The sequence below is a fragment of the Magnolia sinica genome, chromosome 11, assembly GCF_029962835.1.
Source record: "Magnolia sinica isolate HGM2019 chromosome 11, MsV1, whole genome shotgun sequence".
Lineage (NCBI taxonomy): Eukaryota > Viridiplantae > Streptophyta > Magnoliopsida > Magnoliales > Magnoliaceae > Magnolia > Magnolia sinica.
The window spans coordinates 59227911-59248696 of NC_080583.1; the positions used below are offsets into that span (position 1 = coordinate 59227911).

Here is a 20786-nt window from a genome sequence, read left to right on the forward strand (position 1 = left end):
TCCAACCATTTGAAGAAATGGTTTTATGGCATTGTAAGAGAATGAGAAAGATTCAAATATCAGGTGGAGCACACCACCGTCCAGATTGTGGTCCCCACTTGATTGTGCACGTGTGGTGCATCCACAGCATCTAATGTGGCAGATTCAAATCTCTGGTGGGCCACATGTGGGACCCACCACATGTATGTGACCCATCCAAACCATCCGTCCTTGGAGAGTCATCCCGGTGTGAGTCCAGTAGTCCTAGACAGGCCAACTGCTAGCACCGTCCAGCAGCCTTGGATAAAAGGGAAAACACGTATATTTGCTTGGTCCATGGGACCCACACATGAAATATGTGTTTTATCCATGCTATTGATCAACACCTTCCATTGCTGGACGGTGTCATGTGGCGCCACCATGATGTGTGCTTCATATCCAAACCGTCCATCCACTTCACGATCTCGTCTTAAGGCCTGAGTCTAAAAATGAGGTAGATCTATCAGGTGGACCACACTGCAGAAAATAGCAGAGAAATGAACGAGTATCATTGAAATCCTTTCGGGATCACCATTGAATACAGCTAACGTTTTGATGTCAGCGAGTTGTGTGGGTTTGATCCACACCGTCCATCTACATGGACCCACGTGCTATGTGGGTTTTATCCACACCGTCCATTTGAGGACCCCACTAGCACTAGGTAGCTACTGGATTAACGCCAACAAGTGCAGTGGGCCTACACGATGTATGTATTTTACATACCGTCCATCCATCTGGAGATGTGGGCCCAACCCACACATGTGGCTCGTGTGGGGGTGGGACCCACCTTGGAGTATGTGTTTTATCCACACCGTCCACACCACAGGACAGTGGGACCCACTTCAGATGTATGTGTTTTATCCCTGCGGTGTGGGCCCCCTTTAATATATGTATTTTATCTACGCACCGTCCATCTAGACGGTGCATATGAGGCCCATTGGTGCGGGCGGTGGATGTGGCCCATTTGATGCATATGAGGCCCATTGGTGTAGCCCAATTGATGCATATGAGGCCCAATGGTGCAGCCCATGGATGCCGCCCACTTGATGTATATGAGGCCCATTAGTGCGGCCCATTGATGCAGCCCACTTGATGTATATGAGGCCTATTGGTGCGGTCCATTGATGCAGCCCACTTGATGTATATGAGGCCCATTGATGCAACCCACTTGATGTATATGAGGCCTATTGGTGCGACCCATTGATGCAGCCCACTTAATGTATATGAGGCCCACTGGTGCGACCCATGTGATGTGGCCCACTTGATGTATATGAGGCCCATTGTAATGCATTCGAGGCCATGGGTTGAGGCCCAATGTAATGTATATAAGAACCATGAGTGAGGCCCAATGAGATGTATGTGAGGCCTCTGTGTGGGGTCAAATGTGATGTATATGAGGCACATTTCAATGTGAGATTCCACCATGATGTATGTAATGATGTTTATGGCAGTCATGCCTTAGGAGCAATGATGGTTTGACATCCACATTGTAAGAGCAATGATAGTTAAATGTCTGCATTATAACTCTCCCTAGGGCCCATTGTTAGGCCCATACTTGTTGTGTGTAGGCCGTCTAGGCCCATCTTCGTTATGAATATAGTTCATCACCATATAACATGCTTAGTATAACTCCATGATTCATGCCCATACGTATCATATGTATGCTTGATATGAGGAGTGACTGATCATAGTATATGCCATTGGGCAGACTGTTTATGGGACTCACTGATAAGAGTTGCCCACATGAGCACACGGTACCCGCAGGATTGCTGCATGACTATATAGTGTGATTCATGCATCTCACATTTGTATGACATGAACACTATATGCCCTATGGACATTAGGGCTGTGACCTCCATAGGCACATCGTGGATGGCCAGATTGGATATTGAAAATATTGGCTCTAGTACTGTGGGCACATAGGATGTCCTTGGGTGAAAGTCCCAGAACCTTTTTGGTACCAAGAGATGCTCCAATGTCTAGACCGAGTGGATACACGAGCGCATGAGTGCCGAATACCAGTAGGCCGCGTCTCCCACTGTGTCATGGTCGGTTGGAAGGGGTTGTGGCTTTATCCTCCCGAGTGAGGGGGCTGTAAGTTAGGCTGAGTTTAACCAGCTCGCAAATGGGTCGACTATCGACGAGCCAGGTAGGTATTGACAGAGTAGTGGTTAGGTGGATAGTGTGGTCTCTTCCACTCGGTGGGTTATGCGGCTAGGGAGGCGGCAGTCAGTGTGGAGTGTACTAGACCCCAGTGATATTCCAGAGATGAGCTATATTGTTATGTCGATTCAGATGAGGACTAGCATGCTTGCGTTGTATCTCACATATGACATTTGTCTACATAGGCCTCGCATCACATTGCCTTGGTATGGCCGACAGCATTCATGCCTCGCATCGCGTGGCCTTGGTATGGCCGATAACATTCATGCCTCGCATCGCATGGCCGATAACATTCATGTCTTGCATTACATTCATGGACTTACAAGCACATTTCCTCATTACTCTGATATTGCATACTTGACACTTGCCTTGCACACACACTTACACCACCCTCTAAGCTTTTCGTAAGCTTATGCACGATCATTGCGTGCAGGTGACGTTAGATCACAATAGTGCTGAGGCAGGAGCGCGTGGCAGATTATTTTGGAGTTCTTTTGATCATCTTGTATTTTCCTTTCTGCATTGTACTCAAAATTTTGATATAGTGGATATGTGGTGATGTTGTTTTGTGACTTGGTTATGCTTGTGGTTATGTTCCATTACAAAAAAAAAAATCTTATTGAAAATCCTCCTTGTAGGATCTCAGGATCGGAATCTGGCATATGGGTGTAAGGAGCTGAGAATGGGGCACTACGGAGGTTGTCAGCGCCGGATTCGGCGATCAGGAATTCTGTGAGCCTAGTTTTTGAGTTTGGGGCGTGACAAAAGTAGCGTCTAATACCCACAATTCATATATGGTATGTCGAGTACCTCATTCCAGTTTGCGAGATATGAACATTTTCAGGTTCTAACGATACGGATCACTTTCGCCTCTGATTAAGCCTTCTTTGGTCCATCTTGGCCATGAAATTGTCTGTGACCTGCTCTACATCATTGATCGCCCAAAAATCAGTTAAAAGCTAGATCGTTGAGTGGTGCATTATAAACCTACCTAAACCTGAATCATTGATCACGTATAAATCTGTCCATTTATGGAGCATCAATGGGCTCATAAACCTGTCCATATCTAGACTTTTTGATCGCTGACAAAATTTCCTAAATTTAGACCGTTGATTGGATGTGCAATCTACCCCTCTGTTTAGTGTACGGAAGCTAATTGGTTAATATGCATATGATGTACAAACCTACCCATTGTTTATCCATTGATTTGGGTTCAAATCTAACAACATTGGCCCCTTATTTAAACATGTAGATTCTTTATAATCTAACCATTAATTTTATACGAAGTGTATTTGATTGGGTACAAAATCTACCCAAATCTAATTGTATACACATAAAAAATGAAGCAATTTGGACGTACGATCATTGTTCACAACCCCAAGTGTAGGGTCGCGATGTAGTAATAATCTCGGTGAGACCGATGTTGAATCCACAGGGACTAATCTCTTGAGTATTCCGAAAGCAACTAGAAGTAGAACCAGAAAAAGATGTGAATCTAAATATGAAATAAAAGGAAGTAATTGGGAGAGATTTAATTAAAGACTTAAGAAATTCAAAGGTGAGAACTAGGGTTTCTAAGGATCCACTTGTAGCAATCAGGGTGATTCCTTACTCTTCTTCTTCTTCTTTTTCGGTTTCCTTTAGTGAATTCCTGAACAAACGGAGTGTAATACCCAGTCCATTCAGTACCAGTTTCTATGCATATATGCACGATGATCGATACCCTTAGCTAGACCTAAATTAGTCGTTCATAGTACACACCCAACTGACCGGAACCCCAAGACCTTGAAACCTATCTCATATTGACCGCCCCGTCGCCGCGATCATGGAGGCACCACCCCGTGCGTCAGTATGATACTCCGTTAGTGAGATACGCCGTGAAGAATAATAAGTGTATCATATGCGCATGACACCATGTATTTCATTCCACACATGTGCACAACACATGTCATGCACACATGTACATGCCACACATGGGTGAGAGAATCTCTACCCATGTGTGTGATGTCACATACCCATACCTCTTCTCTCTCATGTGCATGAAAAGTCAACCTTTCTCCATGCCATACACTATGCATGACATCACCACACCATGCCATCCCATGCTCCTTTAATCCACCATTAATTACAAAGCATGAATTAAGTACCATAATCCTAGCCTAAGCTAATATTAATCACATTAGCTTAACTTAACCAAAATTTTATCCATTTCTTTATAAATACCCCTCCATCCCTTAACATTTCACCATTTTTCCATGAGAGAGAGAGAGAGGAGTGATCTTGGTGGGCCATCAACTCCATCAATCCCATACCTTTCATCCATCTCAACCATCAATTCCATCCCTTCCATACATCTCAACCATCCATCTAATTCATCAAGGTGAGTACACCCACCCTACTCATTCTTATTTTGTTTTTGTTGTGTTTTTGTATGGTGGAGATGATGTTGATCATAATGATGTGATTAATGGTGTGGATGATGAAGATAGTATGATTGATGGTGATGATAATTGCAATAAATGTTATGAATGGTGTGGATGATGAAAATAGTATGATTGATGGTAAAGAAAATTGTAATAATGATAAGATGTTATTGATGGTGTGGATAGATAGGAGAAAACATATAAAAATAAAATAAAATTAATTTATTATAGAGTTCATGTGGGACCCATTAATAGTGGGCCCCACAAAAATGTTTGTATGACATTCAAATCATCCAAGTGTGGCCCATTAGGCTGGCCACACACTCTCACACACACACCCCCATGCACACATGTGCACAAATATATATATATATATATAAAAGAAAATAAATAAATAAATAAATTTAAAAAGAAAAATATAGAGGAGTGAGACGCCAGCGTCCAGCGGACGTTGCAGCAGCAGCATCCCAGCTGCATTGTAAAGGGGCAGGGGCTGTGGGTCCACAACGGGCCTCACCCATAATGTATGTATCAAATCCACGCCGTCCATTCAATTCTTCATATCATTTTAGGCGTTGAGCCAAAAAATGAAGCCAATCTAGTTCTCTGGTAGGCCACACCATCATAACTCATGTGAAAACATGCTAAAACATATAAAAGTACTTTCTGGGGGCCCACCTGAAATTTTGATGTATCTGAAACTTGGAATGACCCCTTAACTTAGTGGTACACACGCAATAGACGGACTGGATCGTCCCGTTGTGGGCCCCAAATATGAAAAACAAAAAAAAAAAGAAAAAAAAAAGAGCAAAACAACACTGACGCTGCATGCTGCAGCGTCAGCGTCTGACGCTGGAAAGAGGTGGCCCCCACCACAGGCCCCACCATGATGTGTGTCGAACATCAGTCCCATGCACTTGATGGGTCCCGTGTAAAAATGGGCCACCCCCAAATTTTAGCCATACACGGAACTCAGGTGGCCCACACCATCAAAAATCATGTAAAGACATGCTAAAATATACAAAAGTACTTGATGGGGCCCACCTGAAACTTTGATGCATCTGAAACTTGGACTCACCCCTCCACCAAGTGAGACACACACAATGGATGGACTGGATCTCTCAAGTGACCCACCTTGATGAGAAAATATATAAATAATAATAACAATAATATCAAAATAAAATAATGGTGCGAGGAAGTGACGTCCACATTTGGGGTAAAATTTTGTAGGCCGATCATGGCCACACCACAATGTATGTGCTAAATCCATACCATTCATCCATCTTACTAGTACCATTTATTGTATGGTCCCAAAAATCAGGCCGATTAGAAGTTCATGTAGGCCATGCCACTTGGACAGTGAAAATTGTACACAAAATGCTTAGATTTTTTTAGGGCCCACCTTGGTGATGAATGGTATATCTGGGCCATTCATTCACTCCTTTAGACCATTTTAAGTCATGAGTAAAAGAATGAGGCAGATCCACAACTTAGGTGGACCATACTATAAGAAACAGTAGGAATAAAATTCCCTACTATTAAATCATTTGAGTTCTACTGTGACGTGTGACTGCCACTAAAGTTGAGTTAGCCATTAGATCATGGAGCCAACTCGTTACATGTATTTTACATCCCAGTCGTTCATCATTTAGACCATCCATGTGTCATAAATCCCACTCGACGTATGTACCTTATATCCATGTCATTCATCTAGTGGGTGGTATCAGCTATGATGTTGTTTGTTATATGAACTGTTCATGGGGTGAACCCCACCATGTCAACGAGACCCACAATTATACAAAATAATAATAATAATAATAATAATAATAATAATAATAATAATAAGGAAAGGGAATTGTATGCTTACCAATGAAAGCTTCCCTGGACATAATGTGAAGCATGTGAAGCCCACCTAGGTGCATGTGTTATATACCTGACACTGCCTATGTATTTTCCAGTCACTTAGGAAGTGAGCCCACCTCTTGCCCGTAGACACAAGATGAAGTAGAACTCAATTTTAGGTGGGCCAGGCCATGCTACAAGTAGAAAGTGTAATAACCATTAGAAATTCTTAGGCTCTGGTATGCCCTTATATGCTGGGATGCTTCCTTGGCCATGGACTCCACTTTATAGTATGATGTAGATGTATGCCTTTCATCAGTTTATCCTCATCATTTTAGGGTATGGTTCCATAGACTAGTCAGATCCAAATCTCATGCCACGGGAGCAATATTGATCACTTATCCTCCGTTAAATATTTCCTAGAGTTACAGTAATGTTTGTGAGAAATCTATCCATCTATTCCTTTTAATCGATCATGGACCATCTAATATACATGTTTTACCAGCCATTCATCTATTTTGATGAGATCATTTTAGAGAGCGGGGCTTCCTATATATTTGCGACAATCTAAGTCGTTTTCATGGTGCCTATTGTAATAGTTATTTCTCATTTAGTCCGCCAGTTGGTAGGAATCATGTCGATCACTACACTATAGGAATTTGGGATCTTGGGTGGCCCAACTAATAGTGTGGATTGGTGGAAGTTATGTGGACCACCACATATGAGTGCTTGATCTTTTATAGCCCACCTAACTGTATGAAAATTGGGGTAATCGTGTGACTACTTGTTTAAGTAGATTTATGATTGTTGTGGCCATTAACCATATGATCACTGACGGGATGAGTGATAACTAGATTTGATAAAATGGTGCTAAATATGTAGCTCATAAATCTTGTGATCATGTGTGACGGATAGCCGTAAATCATGTGGGTATGTGGGGAATGTGTAGCCCAACCATATGATCAAGTAGTGCTTCGGTGACTACTAAACTATGTGAAATTGTGGTACTGGCCGCCCGGCTACGTGAAAATTTAGTAAAGCGGTTGCCCCATTATGCGAAATATGGTATAATAATAATAATAATAAGTAACTATCTCACCTTAAGTCCCTTATTATGACAAGTAGAATGACATTTGTGTGGCCACTCAGCCATACGGACTTCTGATAATGGAATGACCATAAGACCATGTGGGCATATAAAAAATTGTGTGACTACTCAGACTCATGGACTATGCCGATGGTGTAACTTCCTGGGTACATGAACTTAGGACTTGTGACAGATTGATCATAGGCCCATTGAGATATATTTTAGGCCCATATGATGAGGCTCATTGTGATGTATTTCCTGCCCATGTGATGTGGCCCATGGTGATGTGAATTAGGCCCAGGTATGTGGCCTACTTGTGAATTAGATTTAAGGCCACTTGCAATGTATTTGAGACCGATGGGCGTGGCTCATTGAGATGTATTTTAGGCCCATGGGTTGTGGCTCATTGTGATGTATTTGAGGCCCATGTGTAGTGCTCACCTCTTATGTATTTGAGGCCCATGTGTAGTGCTCACCTCTTGTGTGTTTGAAGCCCATGGGTCGTGAAGCCTGATGTGGTGTATTCATGGCCCATGTGACGAGGTCCATTGCGATGTGTAAGGCCCATATGATACGGCCCAATGTGATGAATGTGCGACCCTTGTGTGAGACCCAAAGCAATGTATCTGAGGACCGATGTGATTTGTGATTTCACCATGATGTATGTATTGATGTTTATGTGGGTCATTCCTTGGGGGCAATGTTGGTTAAATGTCCACATTGTCAAGGCCAATTGTTGATGCCGCTTATTGATACCGATTATGAGTATGTGACAACACAACAGCATCATTATACATGCCCATACGCATCATGCATGCTTGTTATGAGATGTGGTTGACCATTGCATATGTCGTTGGGCAGAGTTGTTATGAGACTCCCGATAGGCGGAGGTTATCTCACATGAGTGCACGGTATGCGCAGATTGATGCATGACCGTATTATATGACTCATGCATCTTGCATTATGTGCCCTAGCGACATCGGGGCCATAGCCTCCACAGACATATATCGTGGATGGCTAGATGGGACACCAAAAATATTTGGTTCTAGCATACGGGCGCCATGATGTCCTCGGGTGAAAATCCCTAAACCTCCGAGGCCGGGAGACGCCCAACGTCAAGACCGAGTGGATACATGAGCGCCCGAGTGCCGAATACCGGAGGCCGCGTCTCCCACCGTGTCGTGGTCGGTTGGGAGGGGGTGTAGCCTTACCCGCCGAGGGTAGGGGCATTACTAGCCGAGTTTGACCACTCGTAAATGGGTCCGCTATCGACGTGCCGGATAGGTATTGCAGACTATTGGCCGGCGGATAGTGAGGTTTCTTACGCTCACTTGTGTTGGGGAGAGAGACAGTGTCATTTGGAGTGTACAAAACCCCGGTGATGATCCCAGAGATAAACCTGTATTGATATGTGGACTTATTAAGTAGGAGTTGCATACTCATTCATTCATTCATTCACCATCCACTCGGGCTGGTGGTGCGCAACTATTTGTTACGTGTACCTTCGCAATGTCTAGGATTTCGATAGGGGCGCGTAACCAACCTGAGATCAAGAGTTTACCACATTGAGTCCGACTATCCAAATTAGGTATGGGACTAGTTTGGATAGAAGTCCTTTGTGATAGACCCCATAGTCTGCGATACTACGTACTACCATCCCGACTTCACTCCAACGATAGTCATTTCATTCGCATCACATGTTGCATTGCATTAGTAACATTTAGCATTTCGGTTACTATGTTTCTGCATTTATACGGCTGATGGTATTCGTGAACTCATCGGGAATCGTATATTGTATTGCATCCTCGACATCCGATATTTAGCTCTTTATCACTCATTATTTACATGCCGATTTATATTGCGTATTCTAATATTGTATGACTCATGGACTTTTCAATATTTCCGATATTGTATAATTATGGCATGACAATATGATGATGATGATGTGATTACGGATGCATGTACTATGGTTATGGCTGTGGTATGATTTTTTTGTGGCATATTTATCTTACTTGCATGTAGGACACACTGCACATACGTGTGTACTCACTAGGCTTTTTGCCTAAGCTTTCTATTTTTCATTTTTTTCAGGGCTGGAGTAGCTTGGAAGACTTAGCTTTTTCGATGCATTGTATCTATTTTTTTATTTGACAATGTTAACGTCATGTACCTTTTGGAAAGCATTGTACTTGTAATCATCAAGATTTATAATGGAGAGTGTTGCTTAGTATTTTGATTATGGATCTTCATGCTCAGGTATTATTATATATATCAAAAAAAATCATTCAAAATCTTCCTTGTGGTGCGCCGAACTCAGGACTTAGTGTATAAAAGTCGAGTGCCAGATTTGGGGCATCACAGAAGCTGTCCGTCCCTAGGTTTGGGGCGTGAAAGGGGTTAGCTTGTTAGTGCACACACTCCACTATTAGCCACCCCCACTAGGGATTGGGTGATTCCTTATTTGATTCAAGTAACACAATTAGAATTGAAGTCCTATCCTATCCAATTAGAAGATATCTCAATAAAACCAAACCTAAACTTCCATTGACCTAATTCTCAATGGATGAGAGTCATGAGGATTGGAAGTGATTCCATCACCTAGCCATGCCCTGGAGACAAAACAACAGGATATACTAATTCCCACAATCAATCATAAGAGAATTATGAAGATTAGAAGGGATTCCATCACCCACCATGCCCAAGGGATGATGGTGAACAACAAGATTTCCTAAATTCACAATCTCAAAACACGAAAAGTAGATACTCAAAGCTATTGCAGATCTATTGTAATTTGAGTCATAACAAACCATTAAAAACTAAAAGTATTCCTTATAATCAAACTAGAATCAAAGAGAGTTCAACATAAACATGAATAAAAGCAATAGAAATATCCTATCACGCTACAAGCTTCACCTCTTAGCCCTATCTAAGTGGTTTAGCCAACTATAGACATGATTGAACTAAAGTCTCTTATATAAAACATTAAAACAAGGAAGAAGAAGGAAAACTCTTAACGATGGCTTTCCACCCTTTTCCTCTACTCCTCAAACTCTAGAAAATGCCCAGGAGCATCATAGGGAGTCCTATTTATAGTTGTGAAATTTCAACTTTTATACATAGTTGGAAAACTCTAAAAAGTGCTTCAAATTTATGCAGTTTGTTAAAATAGACTTCACTCTGTGTAGTTTTCCAAAATAGACTCCACTCTATGCAATTTCACAAAATGACACAGAGTTTCAGAATATGCTTTTTCATGATAATTTCAGGATTCCTTTTCTTCACTTCAAATTTTTGATTCTCTTCATTCCTCACTTGATTTTCTTGGATCTTTGGCATGTGAATTATTCAATCTTGGTCTCCTAAGATCCACCCCTTGCCATAGTAATTTTTGAGCATCAAATCCATGATTTTAGTACCCTTTCCAATCCAAGCTCTTAAATTCACCTTGCAACACAAACATGAGTAAAATAGAACGTTAAGCATTATCATGTTCGTAAAACTAAGATATAAATGGGGGATAATATGCAATATTTGACCCTCAACAATCATTCATGGACAATGGCCAAAGAGTGCTCAATTTATAATGTGTAACCTATTTTCATCTTTTTTATCTTGAAAATCTTGAGTGTACATGATTTCCTCGATAACATGACAAGTGTCAGTTCTCGACCCCATGACCTCATAGTTGAAAAAAAACAATTTCTACCATTAACCCATGAATAGAGATCTAATGATAAAAAATGAGTTAATTATGAGATGTTTGGAAAGAAGATTCTAATGGAAATCATATTGCATATTCATGAAGATAGTGATTTGGATTCGAACACGTAAAAACAGGTGGGGATTGAATTTCCTTAGTCGGGAGTCCCTTAAGCACAAATAAGTGAGGCGATGGAGACTTTTAGGTTGAAATTTTCTAAAGCTCAATTGGTATTATTTGGAACCTCCATTAATTGAAGTTAGGTGGGTTAGTACGTTGGAGTGTGACAGGCCACCTACGTAGGCCAAGTGTAATAGTAGTCTAATGTATGAAGGACTCCTCCATTGATCGAGGCTAGATGGATGAGCATAGTGGTATCATAAGAGGCCAATTACACATGCCAGGTGAGATATTTGTGAAAGTATTAGCCAACTGATGTAAACTGGCACCGGAATTCAAGAGGTTAATTATACCGAGCATTATGGATACTTTGCAATGCATCTATCCATTCATGTGTGTGTGTGTGTGTGTATAATTTGGATTAAATAGTTGTTAATTATTTTCTCTTATGCATATGGTTTTCTATAGCCATTCTCAAGTAAATATGCTTTTGTTTTCAAAATGTCATGTAGAGGTTTACATACTGAGCTGTTAGCGTGCTCGAGCTTGGATCAGGCCATTAACAGAGAATTATTGAACTTTTTATTGTAATAAGTTTGGTTTGAACCTATAAATAAGCATGGATGATGTATTCTTTGAATTGAACAAATTTAGTTTGTGTTATGGGAATGCTAAAAACCCACAAAGCGCCGCTATTTTCTTATCGCGGCGCTAGGCAAGCGCCGATAAATGGGGGTGTCGCTAAAAGGTTTAGCGGCGCTAGTACACTTTTACAGCGCTTGTCTGAGCTCCGCTAATTGTGTACCTGTTTTCGGCGCTCATTCCATCTTTATCGACGCTTTTGGTAGCGCTGGTATATTTCAGAGAAGCGCCGGCATAGATTTAGAAAGCGCCGGTAAAAATCTTTTAATAGCTTTGAAATGCTCCAGTAAGCCAATAATATTTTTTAATATATATAATTCAATTGAAAACCCTTCATTTTTTTAATATTTGAAACATAAAAAATGATACAATACAATTAAAACTGAATATTAAATAAAATTTATATTACTTTATAATAAAAAAATATAACATTTATTACAATAAATTAAAAATGATCTCGAATAAATAAATAAAAACAAATCCTCTATATGGTCTACCCATAGCACGAGTGGCATCAAAAGGCTGAAGTGCTTGTAGGCCTAAATTCAGGCACAATTGATTCAACTGCTGCATGGCAGCAAGGTTCTGCCTGATCCTTGCATCAAGTATACAAATCTGCAGGAATTTCAGTTTACTACAACTGAATATCAGAAAAATGAAATGTAGAATGTAGAGAAAGTTTCTTCTTCTTCTTCTTTCTTCTTCTTTTCTTTTGCATTGAAGGAATTTCAGTTTAAGCCATACTTGAATCCAAGGTTACTTCAAATAGGAGGAATTTGAATTCACAAAAATATTGTTTAATTTTTTGTATACCTTTTTAAACTCTAGAAATTCAGTTAATTTTACTTATTTTTAGCTAGTGAATCTCTGATTTCAATTTTTCCAAAAACCCATTTTAGGATTCTTTTCCTTATGCTTGGCTGATCAACTGGATTCCATGTTTTAATCCAATCAAAATTGCATGGCACATAACTTGAGTTGAAGAATGTAATATAAAACATGACAGAAAAAAGATCCTAGAATGTATATTTGTTGGAATTTCACTACAGAAAATGGTAGGTTCTAGTAATATTCTCTCATTGAATTAGGTGCAAAATATTCCTTTTCACTATCTGTTTGAAGGTTACCAATCAGATAAAGTAGGGCGTGATTTTAGAAATCTACAAAATCTGCATTTAAAAAAGGAGGAGCCAAGCTAGCATTGCAAAGCCCAGCACATTTTCACATTTCTTTTTACTGAAATTTCTATCCAAGCTGTCCCTAAATCATGTGGTTGGAAAAACTTTTAGGAAACAGGTCATCCATGGGCTTAGAATAGGAACAATTCATAAAGAACTCACATTCAACAAAAAAAGCAAAAAAAGAAAAGCCTATAAAATAGTGGCTTGGCTCTGGATCATTTGGATTTTTAGATTTTGGACATATGGAGTATCCACAGGTATAAAAGATGAACGGTTTGGATCTCATACATATGTGCCTTACGTACCTGACATAACTAAGATATTAGTATTTAGCACTGGATACTTGATGATTCATACAACAATGAAGCACTTTGGCATCTGCAAAAAACAAAATGACAAGTGGAATTCTGCATATTACTGGTTTGCATTGGAACAAATAACCAACCAAATGGACTATAAAATGAAAATTAAAGAATGAAACACATTGAAAGAATAAATTTTCATTAGTCCAAGACTCATTCAGATAAACAGAAGTCCAAGACTAATGTATTTTCTGTTTACTGCATTCAGATAAACAGAAGTCCAAGACTCATGTCAGAACCTTCATTGAAGAGGAAGCCAAGTAAGACGGTGATTGGATGATAATTTAAGCATTCATGCAATGGAAAAGCATCTTCTTTTCTTTCTTTCTTTTAATTTGAAGTAACTTGGAAAATGGGAGAATAAGTATTCAGTTCATGGAGGCCTGACTTATTGTTGTTTCCATGGATCATCATTTGCAATCTGCAATATGAGGAGATTAACTGGTTTGTTCTGCCTGAACGGATGCAAAGACCTGCAAAGGAGAAAAACAACTTAAGTTGTACTGGAAGGGAGATCCTCATCTGAATTATTGAATAATGACAAGAGTACAACATTTACAAAAGCTATACAAATTTATACTGAAAAATATATGGCAGATCCATGCTGAAGCTTGGCAGATCCCCATCTGAATTATTCAATAATGAAAAATATAGCACATCCATGGATATGTATAATACTTTACATGTGGGACCTACAAACTCATCTGAATGAAAAATACAACAATGAAATTAAAATTCCAAATGAAATCAGAATTCCAAAGAAAGCCCAATTCAGCTACAAATTATAGATTGCTATCATTCCAAAATTACAATTGGATATTAAGTTACAAAAACAATAAGCAACACAAAAGAAAGCCAATGCTTACATGCTAAGGCAATGCAACTGTCACCCAGCACTAGTGGACATGGCTCGTGTGCAAATGGCGCAGTAAACTGTTAGAAACTGAATCAGCAAACTGAACAATGCAACTGGCGCAGTAAACTGTTGATTATAAAAAAAAAAAAATCTGTTTTGTATACAAGAAGCCAGGTTGTATACACTAAAATGATTATAAAAAAAATATGTGCATGCACTAGATGATAACTAAACTGAATTTGTGCTAGTAGAGAAAATACTCACAAATGTATTAACAGTAATGTTCTAAAAGGCGATTATACGAGTGAAGCACTTAAGAAGCTCATTCACACCATTAGTGGAAGATACACCTCCTTTAATGCTAGGAGCAATAGTAGGCTTAGTTAGCTGGAATTTTTCCAATTCATCACTTGCAATGGATAACTCATGATCTGCAGCTTGAGATTCAAGGACTTCCTTGCAAATGCTACTCCCAGTCCCAGGAGCCATGCTGACTAATTCACAATCTCAGTTTCACACAACCCAGACAAACAATGGCCAATGCTATGTTATAACATTCCAACTCCTTCCTGCAGCTGCACCTATCGGTGCAAGAACCTAAGAAAATCTTTGCTCTCACATAAAATAAAATACATGATTAATGCCAATCCATTCACTGCTGCAGTGGCAAGAACTGTTGCAGTTGCTAAGCCTTGTGCCACTTGGCTAGGATATGCACAGTTTCACAATCCTGTTTGTCAAGCACCTAAGGAAAAATAAAATAAAAAAGCAGATTTGAGTCCTCTATGATGCACTAATCACAATTACTGGACTATAATTTTCTTACCAACCAAATGATGTAGTTGCAGTAAAAACAATAGCAAGCCTATTGAACTGAAACCATAACATTATTTGTACGAAACCATTCATAATACAGAAAATTGATATTTATTTGTTGATAGATAGTCTTTAGCAAATCACATCCATATAAGAATACTCAGCTTTTGATACCACTGTTCTCTCACATAAACTTGTATTAATTTAGCTCAGTCACCCTTCTCATGCCAAAATGGAAATTAATAATCACCACGACCTAAACTTAAATAAAAAGAAACCAGAGACATACATCACTGCCATACAATTCCAATCCAATCCCGATTCATGAATTAAAGGAAATTATTCAAATTTCACACTTACATTAGGAATAACTCACTGAAATTCAACTGATTAGAGGCTTTTCGAACTCATATATATAGAAACTCTGCTGTACTCATAAACCTAATCGACAACAAAGATCCAAACAAACAAAGGACCCCATTTCTCAGGAACAGTCACAAGCCTAACGCATAACAAAATCAGATTTTAAAAAAATAAAAATAAATAAAAAAAATCAGCAATTTCCACTGTCCTCTTCTACAGCTAAACCTTCCCTTTGATAAGAAAAGAGAAAAACCAAAACAAAGAATAGGATCTTTTAGGTCTGCAGAGACAGCAATTGTTGCTCATTTAGCAATCATAAGTAATAGGATCTTTTGGGCCTGCAGAGACAGTTGTTACGACTAATAATAACGAATGTTAACCATAAGGGCATAAAATGAGGCGAACAATTCATATAATCTAAGGCACCTATTATGCAATATATAACCCAATATATGCAAGCAGGCCCTGCTTCACTGATTTGGAGCACCGATCTGATGGGTCCACCAATGAAGGGGATGCTCCAAAAGTATCCAACTGGAAGACTATACTCTTCCAATCAGCAGCCCACAAATAGATGGTTAAGGGAAAAAATGCAGCAACAGTCTAAAAAAAAGGCCAATGATTGAAGGGTAGGGGTTTGCCCCGATCAGGAATACTCTTGAAGGGTGGGGCACATTAGATCAACGGTCTGGATCACTGAACCATGGGTCCCGCATACAGACTGGATGAATCAGGATGTAATACATGTCAGAACACCAAAATCTCTTCTTCTTCTTTACTTTTTGTTTTTACATATAATGAATTTTATGGAGAGATGCAATTAAGCAAGAAGTGATCATCTGCAGAGATAATTTGAAGGAAGAATTCGCCTAGATTTCATGAGAAAGAAATCAGAACAGGAGAATATTATGCCCGAAAGCTAAGAGAATATAACAGAAACTCAAAATAGTAAACAAAAAATAGGAATCCAAAAATACAGTGGGTATCCTGTTTAACACAAGCCAATCAGCTCTAACCACCAAAGATGAAAGGAACCTCTTTTCAACCAATATGTCAATCGACCCAAGAAACAGATGGCAGACTAGAGCCACTCACATCAATGGGACAATAGATGTTCAGCTGAAACACCAGACCGATATATACATAATTCTTCACAGACATAGCCCTGTTGAGTGGTTAAGGATCTTTCCAATAACTGACAACTTCAAAATCTAAAACTGCGGTTCTTTCCATAGAGATTGACACAATTCAACATTCTCAAATGAAAAAAAAAAAATTGAAAATGGAGAAAAGAGAAAAGAGAAACCTCAGAAACTGACTCCCTTCCAGATCACTGCCACCTTCCATGGCAAAATCCAAAGCATAAAATCCCAAATGAAAAAACCAGTAGAATTCAAACTGATAACTCTTCCCTGAAATCCTTGAAGCATCAGATAAGAACCTAATCGGATCGGAATCAAACACAGCAGAAATAACGGAAATCTAAACCGAGTATTTATAAAAATAAAATAAATAATCGAGTGCAGAAAACACTCCACCCGTCACGAAATCCAACAGAATTCAGATCGAAAAATTGCAAATCGAAGTATCGAACAAATCAGAACTGTATCACACAACAAATCGTTTCTATGTATTCGCATCAAACAACATAGAAAAATCCCTAATTAGGGTTTCAACATTGAATTAGGGTTTCCACATAGAAAATCCCTAATTAGGGTTTCAACATAGTAAATCCCTAATTAGGGTTTCAACATTGTAAATCCCTAATTAAGAAATCACTAAGGTTGAAATTGATGAAATCTAGACTCTTACCTGTTTCAGATCTTCATCTAAGCCCTGAAATTAATGGCAGCTCGCGCGCGAGAGAGAGAGAGAGTCGGGGGTAGGCAGAAGCTGAGAGTCGCGCGAGAGAGAGAGAGTCGGGGGTAGGAAGAAGCTGAGAGTCGGGAGAGAGAGAGAGAGAGAGAGAGAGAGAGAGAGAGAGAGTCATCGGAAGAGGTAGAGAGAGAGAGAGAGTCGGGAGAGGGAGAGAGAGAGTCGTCGGGAGAGAGAGAGAGAGAGTCGGGAGCGAAATGGAAATCGCCTGTTGTTTTTATTCTTATATAGAAACATCCGTGGGCCCGCTCTTAAATAGCGCCGCTGCATGGTGCACCCAAAGTGCCGGTTTTACCCATTTTTGTTGTAGTGATGATGTATTCTTTGAATTGAACAAATTTAGTTTGTGTTATGGGAATGGAAATGTGATAATTTTTTCCTTTATTTAAATTTTAGTTGGATATTTATGATATATAATTCTTAGAATTGTTAACTGTAAACATAAAAATACTAAGTTCTACTCTCAGTGTGATATCAGGGTTGAATATAATTGAGTAGCAGAAGCATAAACTCAAGAACACGAGGGAGACTGACGAGGGCATTTTAGCAAAGCAAAGTTGAGTTGGATTGATAAGGGCCGCGAGCATAGATGATTAGTAGCGAAGATTAATCCAACGGACCGAATGAAGTTATACCTTCCTTCACAATAATATCGTTGGGCTTGGACTGTTGAAACATCTGATCTATAGAGTAAATAGAATATTTTGATTGGTGGAAAGTGTGGGACCCTTTGTTTTGAGATAAGTAGGGAAGGATATGCATGAGAAACGAGCTCATAGAGAGTCATAGACATTAATAATTTAATAAAAATTCCCATGGGTCCCACCACTTGGGTAATATCCAAGCTTCTTATCTGTTTGCTCTTGGCGCGGTTTGGCTAGTGACGCTGCCACTAGCCAGGTGGCTAGTGGTCGGTGCTCTGTGAGCCCCGCCATAATATATGTACTTTATCCACTTCGTCTATCCATTTTTGAAGATCATTTTATGGCTTGATCACAAAAAATGAGGAAAATCTAAAACTCATGTGGACCACACCACGGGAAAACAGTAATGATTGGATATTCACCATTAAAAACGGCCCAATGAAATGTTTATTTGACATCCAACCTGTCGATTAGGTATCAGAGACTTGGATTAAGGGAAAAAGGAAACATCAGCTTGATCCAAAACTTTTGTAGCCCGCAGGAAGTTTTTAATGGTGGGCGTTCAATCAACACTGTGTGGTCCACTTGAGATTTGTATATAACTCATTTTTTGTTTCATTTCATAAAATAATCTAAAAAAAATGGACGGATGGCATGGATGAAACACATACATCATGGTGGGGCCCACATGGCACCGTCCACTAGCCAATTGCTAGTGGCAGGGTCACTAGCCAATCCGTTTACGTGCCCTTTGCTGTGTGGGTTGTCAGCTCCCTTCAATCAAGCTGTGTTCCGTGATGACACATGCAGCAAAATTCTTCTTCAATCCCTTTGCCCGAGCAACTTTTATGGGCTATTACAAACATCACATCGATCTTAGACCCTTTGTTGCGTTGGAATACTTGGACAATCATATCCAATCGGATCCATTGATTAAGTCCAGCACAAGTTTCTTGGGCTACCATACAAACATCACATCGATCTTAAATTTATTATTCATTTGAGCAATGATCTTTGATGAGTTCGGATCCTCCCGTTATTCCATAAATAGGGACTCCCTTATTGCCTAATCCTCATTTGTCCACATCATCACTCACTTAAAAAAAAAAAAAAATCGAACTCCAAACTATTATAAAAATAAAATAAAATAATAATAATAAAAACCAAAGGAAAAAATTAAAAATTAAAAAAAAATAGAAAAAGAAAACGAAAAGAAAAAACCCAAGGATCCGGACTCCACTCATTGCTTCTGCGTCCCTCCTCTCTACACTTCTTCACATCTCTCTCTCTCTCTCTCTCTCTTTGCTTCTTCCTCAATCCTCTCCACACTTCTTCCCATCTCTCTTTCTCCCTCCCTATCATTATATTTAGCTAAATAACGAAAGCTCACTCTCTCTCAAAGGAAGCACTTTTGTGGTAAGTAAAATGCTCTTCTTCTTCTTATTTGCACGTATGCCAAAATTCAAATATTAAACTGGTTCGATTATAAGGCCCATTTGTTTCTTCATTGTAAATGTAAATGGTAGTGTAAAATTACTTTTCACCGGTGTTTGATAGAGAAGGAAATTACCATTTTAATTACCCCAAAATCAGATGTAATGCTACTAATCAGACAAGAACTGTATTTCATTAAATATGTAGGGCTCACCATAATTTATGTGTCTGATCCACGATGTCCATACATTTTACTAATTCATTTTAGGGCATTAGACAAAAAATGAAGCATATTCAAAGCTCAAATAGACCATACCAAGTGAAACAATGACATCTACAATTACAAGTTGAAACTTGGATCAGAGCTCACAAGGATGTGCATATGTCATCCAACCTGTTCATAAGGTCACACAAAGATGGATGAAAGGTAAACACATGTATCGGCTTGATCCAAAACTTCTATAGCCCTAAGAAAGTTTCAACGGTCAATGTTCAATTCCCCCGTTTCACATAGTGTGGTCCATTTGTGAAATAAATGATGAGCAATGTGGATTAGACACATACATAATTGTGGTCCCTGCGGATCTTACTCATGCGTTTTAATTTCTCAATTTTATTGCCAAGTAATCTAAACAACTATAGCCGTCAGCGTCACACAAAAACATCAATATATAATCCTATACCTAACTCCCACGGCTGGTCTAGGCCTAAATTTTGAGCCCATTTAAAAATTGGGTCTGGTTTAGTGTCATATTTTGTCAGGCCAGATGACCCATCTATGATTTCAAGGGCATTTTAGTCTAGATCATGCATGATTAGTACACTTAAGGGGTGTTTGGATTGTAAGTTATTTGGATAAGCAGGACTATCACAAAAAGTTTAGTAGTAGAGAGCAACTAAATATAAAATCAAGATTGAATTCACCTTCGGACAAAAGCTAGTTGTCTTTCAAACAACTTCCTTCTCAACACCAGTGTTCACATTCAACTGTATCTTTTCCCTTCTCAATTTCTTTCTAGGTGTAGTACTGTAATAAGGAAAATCAAAATGTATACTGACGGAGAACTGATCATCAATAGCCCTTTAATTGTTGTAGCCAATTCAGTTTCATTAAAGGAACAAATCCCCCATCAACATTTAATTGGAAATTTATAAAGAAAAAAGATCTTATAGGAGTGGAAATATGAACTGAAGGTAGTCACCAACTTGAAAACCAAAAGATGAAAATGAAATTAACTACTTACATCAGGTATCATTAAA

The 20786-nt window shown here is 39.2% G+C and overlaps 1 long non-coding RNA gene across 1 annotated transcript; it reads right to left on the reverse strand.

Moving 5' to 3' along the window:
- Positions 1-14763: 14763 nt before the first annotated feature.
- On the reverse strand, positions 14764-17572 carry LOC131218384 (uncharacterized). The gene is made up of 2 exons (XR_009157684.1): positions 17386-17572; positions 14764-15139 (listed from the first exon to the last, which is right to left on the reverse strand). It is a non-coding gene; the product is annotated as an uncharacterized LOC131218384 (long non-coding RNA).
- Between the last annotated feature and the right edge of the window lie 3214 nt (positions 17573-20786).